Source organism: Bos grunniens, chromosome 1, assembly GCF_055505025.1.
Source record: "Bos grunniens cultivar Pamir isolate PY7600 chromosome 1, Bosgru_T2T1.0, whole genome shotgun sequence".
Lineage (NCBI taxonomy): Eukaryota > Metazoa > Chordata > Mammalia > Artiodactyla > Bovidae > Bos > Bos grunniens.
In genome coordinates, this window is record NC_141165.1 from 106,378,794 (window position 1) to 106,392,332 (window position 13,539).

The following is a 13,539-nucleotide window of genomic DNA, read 5'->3' on the forward strand; positions in this document are numbered from 1 at the left end:
GGGGTCGCACAGAGTCGGACAGGACTGAAGTGACTTAGCAGCAGCAGCACCCTCCCAGTTGTAACAACCAAAATTGGCCCAGCTGACAACCACTGATATAAAGTATATAAGATTATAATCTCTATTTCATAAGGTGGCATTAGAAATTGAATTTGTCCAGCTTTCCACAATTCATTAATTAGTACCAGAACAGGGATTCAAGTCCAGACCCTCAGATTTGTCCAGTCTTAAAAAGTTGAATAAGATGGGAGCTGCAAACTTCTTTAGGCCAGGACAGGACAATCAGCTGTGATTAACTTCCTCTAAATCCAACTTCTATAAATGAGTGTTGCCATATTTAGGCTCTAAATTGTATAGTCTAGTTTTTGCCTTAATTTTTGTTAGACAAATTATGTTCTTGAATACAGTCCAGTGTCCAGTTAAAACACAAGGACTATATTATAAGTCTTTGAATACAGTCCAGGACAAATTATAAGTCCTTGAATACAATCCATATATCTGTTGTTATGGCAACAACAGATGCTGTTTGCTTGTGACTAGTAACAGTAGTTAAAATAGCTACTGTACAAAGTAGGGTTTTATCTGGCAAGGCTGTGTTGTTCATCAGTCTCTGGTTACTGCCTAGCTGAGGCGGGATTTATGTCTTTTTTAACTTATTAATTTATTTAGTTGGCTGTTCTGGGTCTTAGTTGTGGCACTCAGGATCTTTAATCTTCCTTGTGGCATATGGGTTCTTTAGTTGCAGCATATGAACTCTTAGTTTCGGCTTGTGGGATCTAGTTCCTTGACCAGAGATCAAACCTGGGCCCCCTGCATTGGGAGCACAAAGTCTTAGCCACTGGACCATCAGGGAAGTCCCAGGATTTATGCCTTGATATGCATTTATTTTGCTGTGTATTTCCTTAGTTGGATCTTAGGATATTGTTCATAGCCTCCTCTCTCCCCCCTCCCCTTTCTATAGTAAGGTCCAAACTTGTGTTTTCTTAATTGATTCATCACATAAATACTATATGTATAAACTTCAATTGAAATTGGGATATGGTGTGTATTTTAGATCAACCACATGTGAATAGATAGATAGATAATAGATAGGCAGACAAGCAGACAGATAAGAGTCAGCTGTGGAAAGTATGGAATCTCTGTCACTTCTAAGAGTTAGTCAGGGGCTCATGTTCTATCCTGAGTGGAAAGAACTGGTGATTGTAGTAACTCCTTTGGGAAAGAGGACTATTTACCTATAAGGCAATTGGGAAGTATTTAGAGGTTGATAATGTAGGGTAATGTATGGATGTGAGAGTTGGACTGTGAAGAAAGCTGAGTGCCGAAGAATTGATGCTTTTGAACTGTGGTGTTGGAGAAGACTCTTGAGAGTCCCTTGGACTGCAAGGAGATACAACCAGTCCATCCTAAAGGAGACCAGTCCTGGGTGTTCATTGGAAGGACTGATGCTAAAGCTGAAACTCCAATACTTTGGCCACCTCATGCAAAGAGTTGACTCACTGGAAAAGACCCTGATGCTGGGGGGGAATGGGGGCAGGAGGAAAAGGGGACGACAGAGGATGAGATGGCTGGATGGCATCCCTAACTCGATGCACATGAGTTTGAGTGAGCTCCGGGAGGTGGTGATGGACAGGGAGGCCTGATGTGCTGTGATTCATGGGGTCACAAATAATCGGACACGATTGAGCGACTGAACTGAACTGAACTGAATGTAGGGTCATTTACTCCAGAAAAGAACAGGCTGAACAGATATGGCATTATAAACTATCTAATTAAAGTAATTATAGACAGGAGAAAAGGGCTCATAATTTATATTTAGACTATAATACAGAAAGAAAAAAATGGATATGTGTTATCAGCACAACACACACACACAAAATCATGTATTTAACTTTTGTTGCATTAGATCCTGTAAGATTTGCTAGGATTAAGTAACTGTCAAAAAGCATACTCATATGCTTTTATGTACCTAGGAAAATATTGTTAAAGGTTTAGTTCCTACACGAGGAAAAATAAAAATCTCATTAAAGGATATAAAACAAATATCTCAGCAAATGGAAAGACAAATCAGGTTTTAGATGAGATATATTAGAACAGAAAATTTTATGCTTCTAAAACAAATGTGGACTTAATTTAATATCAATCAGAATCCCAGCTGGAAATTTTTGAATATGTAAAAAAACGCCTTACAATTTATATACAGAGTAGGTTTTATAGATCTCTTTCACCCCTCTCCACATACAAAAGAACAGTAAGAGATAGCGTAACCATAGAAAACCCTATAAAATACTGATATGCAATTATTATTTTATCAGGATGACATAAATCTGTAGAAGAAAAAAGACATCTAGAAAGGAATTGTAGTATATAATAGATTTTATATTTGACAAAGGTAGTATTTCATTTCACACAGAAAAAATGTATCATTAATAATTAGCCCTGGCACAATCAACTATCTATTTGCATCTTATACCTTGTGCCAAAAAAAAATTTCAGATGAATTGAAGATTTCTTTGTAAACAGTTAAAAAAATAAGTTTTGCAAACATCTAGGAGACTACTACATGTACAATAGCTAACAGCAAGGATGACCTTCTTAACTAATACTGAAAACTCAGAAGCCATAAGAGATAAGATATATACATTTGTAGCAAAATGTAACACAGACAAAATCCAAAGATGTGTAATAGGTTTTGAAAGAAAAGTATGTGTGCTGAAGAATACTGATAGTGTTGTCTCTATAATATACACAGGACACTTCAAAATTTGTCAGGATGAGAATAGTAGCTCAATAATAGTCAATTCACAGAGATCATCTTCAAGTGATCAAGTATATGAAAATAATGCTCTGTTAACTTTTATGCAAAAATAAAATAACTAAGAGACACCACATTACAGCTGTGAGCCCGACAATAATTTGAAAGGGTGATAACTTGATGGGCAAGTGTAAAACCTAAAGTATTAAAAACATTTTGGAATGCAATGTCTCTTAAAATTAAAAATACATATACCCTCTGATACAGAAACCCCTCTTCTTTTTAGTCCAGCCATAAAACAAACCACCAATAGGAAGGATATGTATTGCAGTGCGTTCACAGTAGCCAAATACTACATAGGAAGTAATGGCTCTTCAACAGGAGAATGACTGATAATATGGTAAATACATATGACTCCTCTGCAGCCATTAAAAGTAAAACAAACACATAAGAGTCTTCCCATGTGGCTCTAGGAGCAAAGATCTTGCCTGCAAATGCAAAAGATGTAAGAAATAAGGGTTCAATCCCTGGGTCAGGAAGATCCCCTGGAGGAGGAAATGGCAACACACTCTAATATTCTTGCCTGGAAAATTCCATGGCCAGAGGAGTCTGGCGGGCTACAGGCAATGGGGCCAAAAAGAGTCGGATATGACTGAGGAACTGAGTACACACACACAACCATAAGAAACATAGTTCCTTCCCAGAAGAAGCTTAAAAATTCAGGGAGGATCTAAAATTTACATTTATTAAAATTAAGTAGATGTGTTTCAGCCTTGACCCAATATGGTTGCTTAAATCAATTGTAGGTTGGAGAGTTAAGGAGAGGTTTATTTAAAAGAGCCCATTACACCAGGTAGAGGGGAAATCAAAGATCTGAAAATGAAGTGCACAAGGATTCCACACTTCTAGCATTTGCCTCATTTCTGGTGCTCAGGCCTATCTCAGTCCTGTATAACTCAACAGGAAAGAAGGACCACAGCTCGACTAGTAAAGTATGTTTCTAAGCATGATACACAACTGTATCTAAAATGATAGGAATCTTGAGGATAGCATCTAAGGTTTCTGTTTGAAGTAAACTCATTTAATTTACCAAAGTGCTCTGCCAATCCTTAGCTTTATCCTGATTCTTATTTATGCACACAGACATAATAATTTTTAAGAGCTTCTGAAATATTGCTTGATTATGCTGGACTTTATAGCTTGCATTTCTATAGCATGAAACAATAAGGGCCTTGAGAAAGTGACCATCTGTTCAACAATAACAACCACCAACCATCCACCCCTTCCCTCCTGGCTTCCAGAACTGGGCTGTGCAGTTTCCTTAACTGGGCTGTGCAGTTTCCTTAACTTGGAGATATTTTGACAGAGCTTTAGTTCCTTCCTCAGAATCCAACATAGTGCCTGTTGTATACTGCTGCTAAGTCGCTTCAGTCATGTCCGACTCTGTGCGACCCCATAGACGGCAGCCCATCAGGCTCCCCCATCCCTGGGATCGTCCAGGCAAGAACACTGGAGTGGGTTGCCATTTCCTTCTCCAATGCAGGAAAGTGAAAAGTGAAAATGAAGTTGCAAGGCATGTAATAAATATTTGTTGAATAAAGAATGAAAATATGAATAAATACGGAGCTTATCCTACTGTATTCATTTGTCATTTCTGCCTGTTTGCCTGTTCTGCCAGGCAGCAAAGTAGCTTCCTCAAGAGGAGCACCTCAGAAGAGCCCTGGGTTCCCTTCACTCATTCCTGCCTCCTTTCTATAGCTTCACCTTCTTCTGACTGACTCTCCCTTTTTTCTTCTACCACTTATCTCCTGCTCCAATGGTCCCAGTTCCTCATTGCTCAGCTTCCTGATTTCAGTTCTGCCTTCCTGACTTGATATACTGTAGCATGCTCAGTTGCTCAGTCATGTCCCACTCTTTGTGACCCCATGGACTGTAGCCCATGAGACTCCTCTGTCCATGGGATTTTCGAGACAAGAATACTGGAGTGAGTTGCTACTTGTAATGACTTTTTTTCTTATTGATGATTTTTGGTGCACCCTCTTCTGCTGTTCTTCCCTTTAAGCAACCTTCAATTCACCAGAACAATAGAACCCAGCCAGCTGTAACTTCAGAATGAGCTCAGGATTTAAATAGGTGATTTCTCCTATGTTTCTTACCTTCTTCAACATGCTGCCTCTAGAGGCTTTCTCCAAGTTATAATATTTGACTCTCAGTTACTGGGTCTTCATTTTAAATAGCAATTCTTACACAATCAAAGCTTTGAAATTTCATATTAACCCTCTATGATCTTACCATTTTATATTAAGGAAATAATTCTTGTTACTCCCAAACTAGAAAGATCTTAGAAAGTTACCCACAGTGATGACATGAAATGTGCCACTTCAGAGAGAGAGAAAGAATGCTTTTGACTTTCTACAAGACTTTTTTTGGATATTTTCTGATAGTAAGGAGAGGGGAATCAGAATTAAGCAAAAAATTTTTACAAATACCTTATAGAGGAACACTGCATAACCGTGTTAGCAATGTTATAGTATAAGTAGTGTTAAAGCAGATAAAGGTGCTTGGCACACTTATGGTGTAAATCTTAGGAACTTTTTAGGTGTTTTGTTTACATATTTTTGTTTTCTATGTCATTGTCAAATCCACAGGTCTTTCAAACATGCACACACACACACAAATAATCAAGTAAATACATCTGAAGAATAGTAGGTTTAGTGAAACTCCAGTTATTTTCACCTACCTGTACACATTCCAGTTGCATTTATTTCTCTCTAGTCTCAGAAACTAAATGTCAAAGTGAAATAGATGTTCAGTTCAGTTCAGTCACTCAGTCGTGTCCAACTCTTTGCAACGCCATGGACCGCAGCACGCCAGGCCTCCCTGTCCATCACCAACTCCCGGAGTCCACCCAAACCCATATCCATTGAGTCGGTGATGCCATCCAACCATCTCAACCTTTGTCGTCGCCTTCTCCTCCTGCTCTCAATCTTTCCCAGCATCAGGGGAAATGAGTCAGCTCTTTGCATGAGGTGGCCAAAGTATTGGAGTTTCAGCTTCAACATCAGTCCTTCCAATGAACACCCAGGACTGGTCTCCTTTAGGATGGACTGGTTGGATCTCCTTGCAGTCCAAGGGACTTTCAAGAGTCTTATCCAACACCACAGTTCAAAAGCATCAATTCTTTGACACTCAGCTTTCTTTACAGTCTAACTCTCACATCCATACATGACCACTGGAAAAACCACAGCCTTGACTAGACAGACCTTTGTTGGCAAAGTAATGTCTCTGTTTTTTAATATGCTGTAATAGATGGAGTTGGTTCTTTTTAGGGTTTGGTAGGATTCTTGTTTATTTCAGACAATCACAAAGAAAAAGATTCAGAACTTTTGCTGGGTCTTTGGAACATGACTTGACATTTGAAAAACCTGAATGAATTTAGAAACAATACTGATTCCCAACTCTACCTGGAATAACAACAACAAAATCTCTGATTGTAGAGGAAGCAGTATATTTGTAAACACCTCCATGGTGATTCCAGCATACAAAGTTAAGAACTGCTGATTTAGAATGTGTTGTTGTGCAATTATTTTCTTTGTTTTAGTTGAATAAAGACAATTTAGGCAATATAGATTGTTTTTATATGGTCCTAGAGAAAAGAAAGAAACATAAATACGCAAAACAAGAAAATACTTCAATAGGGCCAAGTAAGTGAGGCAAAGGGTTATTATTTTATAACTTGATAGACTACTGTCAAAATATAAACCTGTCTAGGTTGGAATTCACTTTGAGATCCATAGAACTTGCTGGAAAATAAACACATAGGCTTTCTCCTGGCAACACACTGTCTCCAAACTCTCAATTACATTCTGTACTTGCTGTTTCCTGAAGATAATGCTGTTTTTTTATTATTTGCTGTTTAATGTTAATTACTTTTGTCTATTAGAATTACAGTACATTTTAGAATCCAGTGAGTATATTTGTATCTAAGAATATCAATATTTCTTCCAACTTGTCCTTCATTATTACAAAGCTAGCTAAAAAACAGGTATAAAATAAACACAGCAAAATGATGTATTTCTCATCCACTGAAATATACTTTTCTGATGAACAGGAGGAAATTAATCAAGAATTTAACTCAGTCAAGCAGGAGATTCCAAAATCTTTACATAGAATTTCAAGTCCTTGTATATAGGTCAATGACATTTGCAGAGTATGCATAGATGCTTAGCACTGTAATAGGAACCTAAAGTATAAAGTTGAGATTAGACATGACTTATGCCCTGAGAATTTTATAATCTTTCAAAAAAGATGAGATAGGTTCATATTCAGTGAATATGAATACATACAAAGAAATATTCTGACAGAAAGAGATAAGGAATGGATTGTGCAGATCAAAGAATGAGCCACAGTTAATTGAGGGAAATTTCCCTTGAGATGCTTTCCTGAAATGGGCTCTGAACTTCAGTTTAAAGTGAGGGATATGGTTTGTAGGACAGGAATGCTGAGACTGTTCCTTGTATACATGATAAATTAAATGAAAGGGCTAAGAAGTGAATAATGTGAAGTGGCAGGAAAAAAAAGCTCCTGGATGTCTGTAATATCTGTGAAAAGGGACATATTGCATCTTGCTCAGCATTTTAAAATTAGCAATTTACTGACAGTTTTCTAAATTAAATGATTTATACAAACATTTATGGATGGAGAAATATGTTTCTCTGATAATGAAAATACTATAATTTCTCCTATTTTAAAATTTAAGTAGCCTTTATACATGAAATATTTTTGTTATACCTCTTATGTTATAAATATTGTTACTTCTTGTTGAATTATTCTAAAGTTGGCTCCCTTGTGATAGACACGTTTATTCTCATGAAATATCCATGATCTTTTCCATATTTTTCAGCCCCCTTGAAGATAAGTGGGCCCTTTTAACTAGTTTTTGTCATGTAGGCTGTGTGTAGAATTGATGTATGTAACTTTCCTGCCAAGGCATTTGAATTGGTATGCTCCCTCAAGTTTGCTCTTCCTCAACTCATCATCTAGAAGCTGATGCAGACAAAAGATTCAAGCAGTATGGATCTCTGGGTCACTATTTGGATAGGAGCTGCCAAGAATTGTCATCACATTATAGTAAACTTTATTAGATTATGCCACCGAGATTTTTGGTTTCTTTCCCTAATAAAGCCTATGTTAACCTCCTTAGGTACCCTCCAAGTTTTTTGCATGCATAATCTTTTATTTTAGAAGTGATTAATTTCAGGAAAGTGGTGGCAACAGGGAGATGGGAAAAGCAAAGTATCATTGCAATTAAAGACTCATGTTCCAGCTATAAATCCTTTCTCCCTTGAAATAAATTTTTACATACTATGTCAGATTGCCTTTGTCTTTACACAGTTTAGCTAGAATAAAGCAACATCTTTCTTTGGGGTTTCTAAAGAGGTTGCTATTTATTCATAGAGTTGTACTTGGGCAACAGAGTCAAACTACTTCAATTTCTTGTTGGTTGAATTGCTCTCAATTCTCCTATTTATTTGTATTTATCTTCTATAAATTAAGACTAAGATCATATCTGTTCACTGAACTTCAGCTAAGAGTTAGCTCTAGCCAGAGAACTCAAATATGCTTTAGAACGTGTCTTACTCACCCTTGCAATTGTTAAGACATCTGTGAGGAAAATAAGACTTTTACCAGGAATTAGGGAAGGATCTATTTTTATAGGGGCTAATTAGAGCTTAATGAAATTGAAACAAATGTAATTCTTAAGTGAAAGCAGTTTCATGAAGCCTCTGGCATTTCAACTCTTCACCTTGTATGTCTATTCTTAATCCTCAGTAAAAAAGTGAATCTGGTGCTGTCATGGTGCCTGAAATGAGTTGGCTGCAAGCTCTAAGAACTCTTGTTCAGTAGATAGCAGTCAAAAGTCTTATTCACATTAATAGCATTTTATTGTTGTTGTTGTTGTTTTTTAATTTAAAAGAAAGCAAGGCCCTTCTTAACTTTCACTTCATTCTTTAATGATAATAATGGTATATACAAAACAGAGTCAGGCAAAATTCCAGTGATAGTCATTTAGAATGACAAATTGCAGACTGTATTAAAGGAGCTTTTGAAATTTTTTGAGAACTGCAGCACACTTGGCTGCCATTTTCCCTTTCTCTTGCCCCCGCCCCCCAGTCATGCTAAAGGGCATATGGGATCTTAGTTCCCTGCTAGGAATCAAACCTGCGCCCCTGCATTGGAAGTATGGCTAGAAGTATAGAGTCTTAACCACTGGACCATCAGGAAATTCCCTCTATTTTTTAAATATGTCAATCTTATCATCAAAAATCTTTCCAAAATAAAAATATAATATTTGTATATTTATAGTAAAGGATATGATTTTTAAAGACCATTCCTCTATGAACAACATAGTTGATACTTGTGTGTAGAAACAAGTATCTGAAAATGCTGAGTACCATCAAACTTTACAAACAAAAACAGATGTGAAGGGAAATGGTAAATGATTATAAAAATATTTTCATTTTAACAGAGATTTGGAGTTTCCCTAAAGCGGCCATATTTATAATTTTTGCATAATCTTCAAATACTATTCCTGTGTTAAACATAGAATGAATTTTATCAGTGTAAATATGGTTTGGGCCATACCCAAAGAGTGGTAAAACATATATATTTACAAATTCTTACTATCTGGAATATAGTTGAGAACTAGAAGACAAACAAAATATAAAATGATGTTATGTATTGATGTTTTCATAGGTCATCTTTTTTCTCAGACATAGTGGAGAAGGCAATGGCAATCCACTCCAGTACTCTTGCCTGGAAAATCCCATAGACGGAGGAGCTTGGCAGGCTGCAGTCCATGTGGTCGCTAAGGGTCGGACACAACTGAGCGACTTCACTTTCACTTTTCACTTTCATGCATTGGAGAAGGAAATGGCAACCCGCTCCAGTATTCTTGCCTGGAGAATCCCAGGGACAGGGGAGCCTAGTGGGCTGCCATCTATGGGGTTGCACAGAGTTGGACACGACTGAAGCGACTTAGCAGCAGCAGCAGCAGCAGTTGAAGTGAATTTAAATGGAAGGGAAGACAAGGTTTTAGGACTATGGAACCAACAAATACAGGACATTGACTTTGGATCCAGATAGACCCAAGTTCAAATCTCAAATTTACCCCTTGCTAACTGAGAATGTAGTGAATTGAATTGAATTACATTCAATTTCCACTTTGGAAAGTGGAAGTAATTACACTTATCTTGCAGGATACTGTGGAAATAACGTGCATATAAGTTGTGCATAACCTCAGACTCACACTGTACTCTAAAATGATAGTCATCTTTTATATATTTATTCTACAAATGTTTAGTAAGAACTTACTATATGCCAAAGACCATGCTCATTCACAGATAAATGAGAGAGAGAGTTCTAGTTTGAAGTCTAGTAGAAGATCATTGTGACTGACCCCACTGAAACAAAACATAGTCAATTATGACTTCTATAGGCATGCAATTTAATAAAAAGAAGGTACAATATAGAAAAAAAAATTAAGTAACTTCAAATACAAAGAAATCCAGAAAGCTGATGTAATTTGGTGAAGAGGAAAATATCCTAGTATATCTCAGCATTTGTGAGATTATGGCTATATTCGACAGCCAATATAATAATCTTGAGTCATTAAGAGTGGTTAGTAGCATAGAGATATTAATAAAGTAATTGTTTTAAAAACTATATCATACAATTTTATAATATAAAGTGACTAATAAAAAGTAAAAGCTTACTTTCGTGTAACACTGTGTGGAATACTGCATCCATTTTTGATAACATAATATATATTTATATGTTAAGCAACAATAAGAATATAAGTCCAGCTAAAGAAAGCTGAGCACCGAAGAATTGCTGCTTTTGAACTGTGGTGTTGGAGAAGACTCTTGAGAGTCCCTTGGACTGCAAGGAGATTCAACCAGTCCATCCTAAAAGAGACCAGTCCTGGGTGTTCATTGGAAGGACTTATGCTGAGGCTGAAACTCCAATACTTTGGCCACCTCACGCAAAGAGTTGACTCATTGGAAAAGACCCTGATGCTGGGAGGGATTGGGGGCAGGAGGAGAAGGGGACGACAGAGGATGAGATGGCTGGATGGCATCACTGACTCGATGGACGTGAGTCTGAATAAACTCCGGGAGATGGTGATGGACAGGGAGGCCTGGCATGCTGCAATTCATGGGGTCACAAAGAATCGGACACGACTGAGCGACTGAACTGAACTGAACTGAAAGCACTGTAGGTACTATAGGAGAGAGAGAGGTAATGGAGACACCATTCTATATTTAAATGCTTTTAACAAGTTTTCTCTCTGACCATGCCATGTATCATCATAGGAGTCTTTGCATCTCCCTACAAGATGGCCCACAGCTGTCCGCTGCTCTCTAACAAGTTAACAAAAATATCCTGATAAGAAAAAGCTTTTTTTCCCCTTATCAGTACTTCAAGCTCCTTTTAGTCAATAAGAATAATACCAAAGAGTCTTGACAATGTATAAACTCAAACTTGTCTGTCACAGAAGAACAACATCTTGAGACAGTCACAAACTCAGCGTTGTTCTTTTTCTTTTGGCAAAATACATCAGGTCTAAGTTTATACTGTCATTTTCCCTTAGAAGATAGTGATATCTTGAATCAGAAAATCAGCAGAGTAGCATATTATCAACCAAAAATTTTACAATGATTCTAAATTAACTGCTTCTGGTGTGTTAATATTCTTGCTGTACCTGAGACAGTGGGGCTCAAAAAGTATGCTTTTTAAACTGTTATAGTATTTCTGTTCCTGTTGAAGTTTGCCACATGTTGATAGGAAAAAAAAAAAAACAGTAGATGAAAAATAAAGAGCAAATATGTAGCTTTAATTTATTTTGTTATCTCAGTAATTCCAGGTTGTGGTATCTTAGTAATTCCAAACAGACTAATAATTGAAGGAAAGGGGTTTCTCTTCAAGTATTTTTCATTTTGTAAATCATGGCTGAGACGAGTTCAGAGGCTTAAAGGATGTATTTCTTTAAATATTTACTGAGGAAAAAAAATATTTGTCAGATTTCCTTCTCACCACCCAAGATCCCTGAGAACTTCCTATATGGCAAACTTTTCTACAGAAAGAATTTAATGCCATCATTAGCTTTCGTAGATGCAAACACTTCATGGAAATTTCTGAGTGAGAAGGAACACTGCACCACAGAAAGACTGCTTAGACATGAGGGCTAATTCTTAATTCCAAGCATATCATGACATGTTATATGACAACAATTTCACTTGAACTTATAGCAGGTGGTTTATTATATATTTCATTTCTTTTAAAGCAATAAGCAATGTCCATGTTCAAAGTAAGAAAATAAACCAGCATTTCAAAACTATCAGTGTTCCCAAATGGACTTTAAAATTTCTCTTAATGGAAAGAATTTGCATAATCATTTGACATTGGTCTTTTAAAATATCATGCAAATGCTAGGTCACTTCAGTCATGTCCGACTGTTTGGCACCCTATGGAATATAGTCCTCCAGGCACCTATGTCAGTAGGATTCTCCAGACAAGAATACTGGAGAGGGATGCCATGCCCTCCTCCAGGGAATCTTCCCAACCCAGGAATCAAACCCACATCTCTTACATCTCCTGTGTTAGCAGGCAGGTTCCTTACCACTAGCGCCACCTGTTGCTCAGTCGCTCAGTCCTGTCTAACTCTTTGCAACCCCATGGACTGCCTCACACAAGGCTTCCCTGCCCTTCACCATTTCCCAGAGCTTGCTCAAACTCATGGCTATTGAGTCAATGATGCCATCCAACCATATCATCCTCTGTTGTTCCCTTCTCCTCCTACCTTTAATCTTTCCCAAAATCAGAGTCTTTTCCAATGAATCAGCTCTTCTCATTAGGTGGCCCAAGTACTGGGGTTTCGGCTTCAACATCAGTCCTTAAAATGAGTATGCAGGGTTGATTTCCTTTAGGATTGACTGGCTTAATCTCTCTGTAGTCCAGTTCAGTTCAGTTCAGTCGCTCAGTCGTGTCCAACTCTTTGCGACCCCATGAATCGCAGCATGCCAGGCCTTTCTGTCCATCACAATTTCCGGAGTTCATCCAAACTCATGTGCATCGAGTTGGTGATGCTATCCAGCCATCTCATCCTCTGTCGTCCCCTTCTCCTCCTGCCCCCAATCCCTCCCAGCATCAGGGTCTTTTCCAGTGAGTCAACTCTTCGCATGAGGTAGCCAAAGTATTGGAGTTTCAGCTTTAGAATCAGTCCTTCCAATGAACACCCAGGAGTGGTTTCCTTTAGGATGGACTGGTTGGGTCTCCTTGCAGTCCAAGGGACTCTCAAGAGTCTTCTCCAACACCACAGTTCAAAAGCATCAATCCTTCGGCGCTCAGCCTTCTTCACAATCCAACTCTCACATCCATACATGACCACTGGGAAAATCATAGCCTTGACTAGATGGACCTTTGTTGGCAAGGTAATGTCTCTGCTTTTCAATATGCTATCTAGGTTGGTCATAACTTTCCTTCCAAGGAGTAAGCATCTTTTAATTTCATGGCTGCAGTCACCATCTACAGTGATTTTGGAGCCCAAAAATATAAAGTCTGACACTGTTCCTGCACTTCCCCATCTATTTGCTATGAAGTGATGGGACCAGATGCCATGATCTTAGTTTTCTGAATGCTGAGCTTTAAGCCAACTTTTTCACTCTCCTCTTTCAAGAGGAGGCTTTTTAGTTCTTCTTCATTTTCTGCCATAAGGGTGGTAT

General features: G+C 37.8%; 1 long non-coding RNA gene across 2 annotated transcripts in view; it reads right to left on the reverse strand.

Moving 5' to 3' along the window:
* The window catches only part of LOC147380060 (uncharacterized), a 64,703-nt gene that overhangs the window by 2,404 nt on the left and 48,760 nt on the right, over positions 1 to 13,539 (reverse strand). The gene's annotated exons all lie outside the window — the stretch shown is intronic.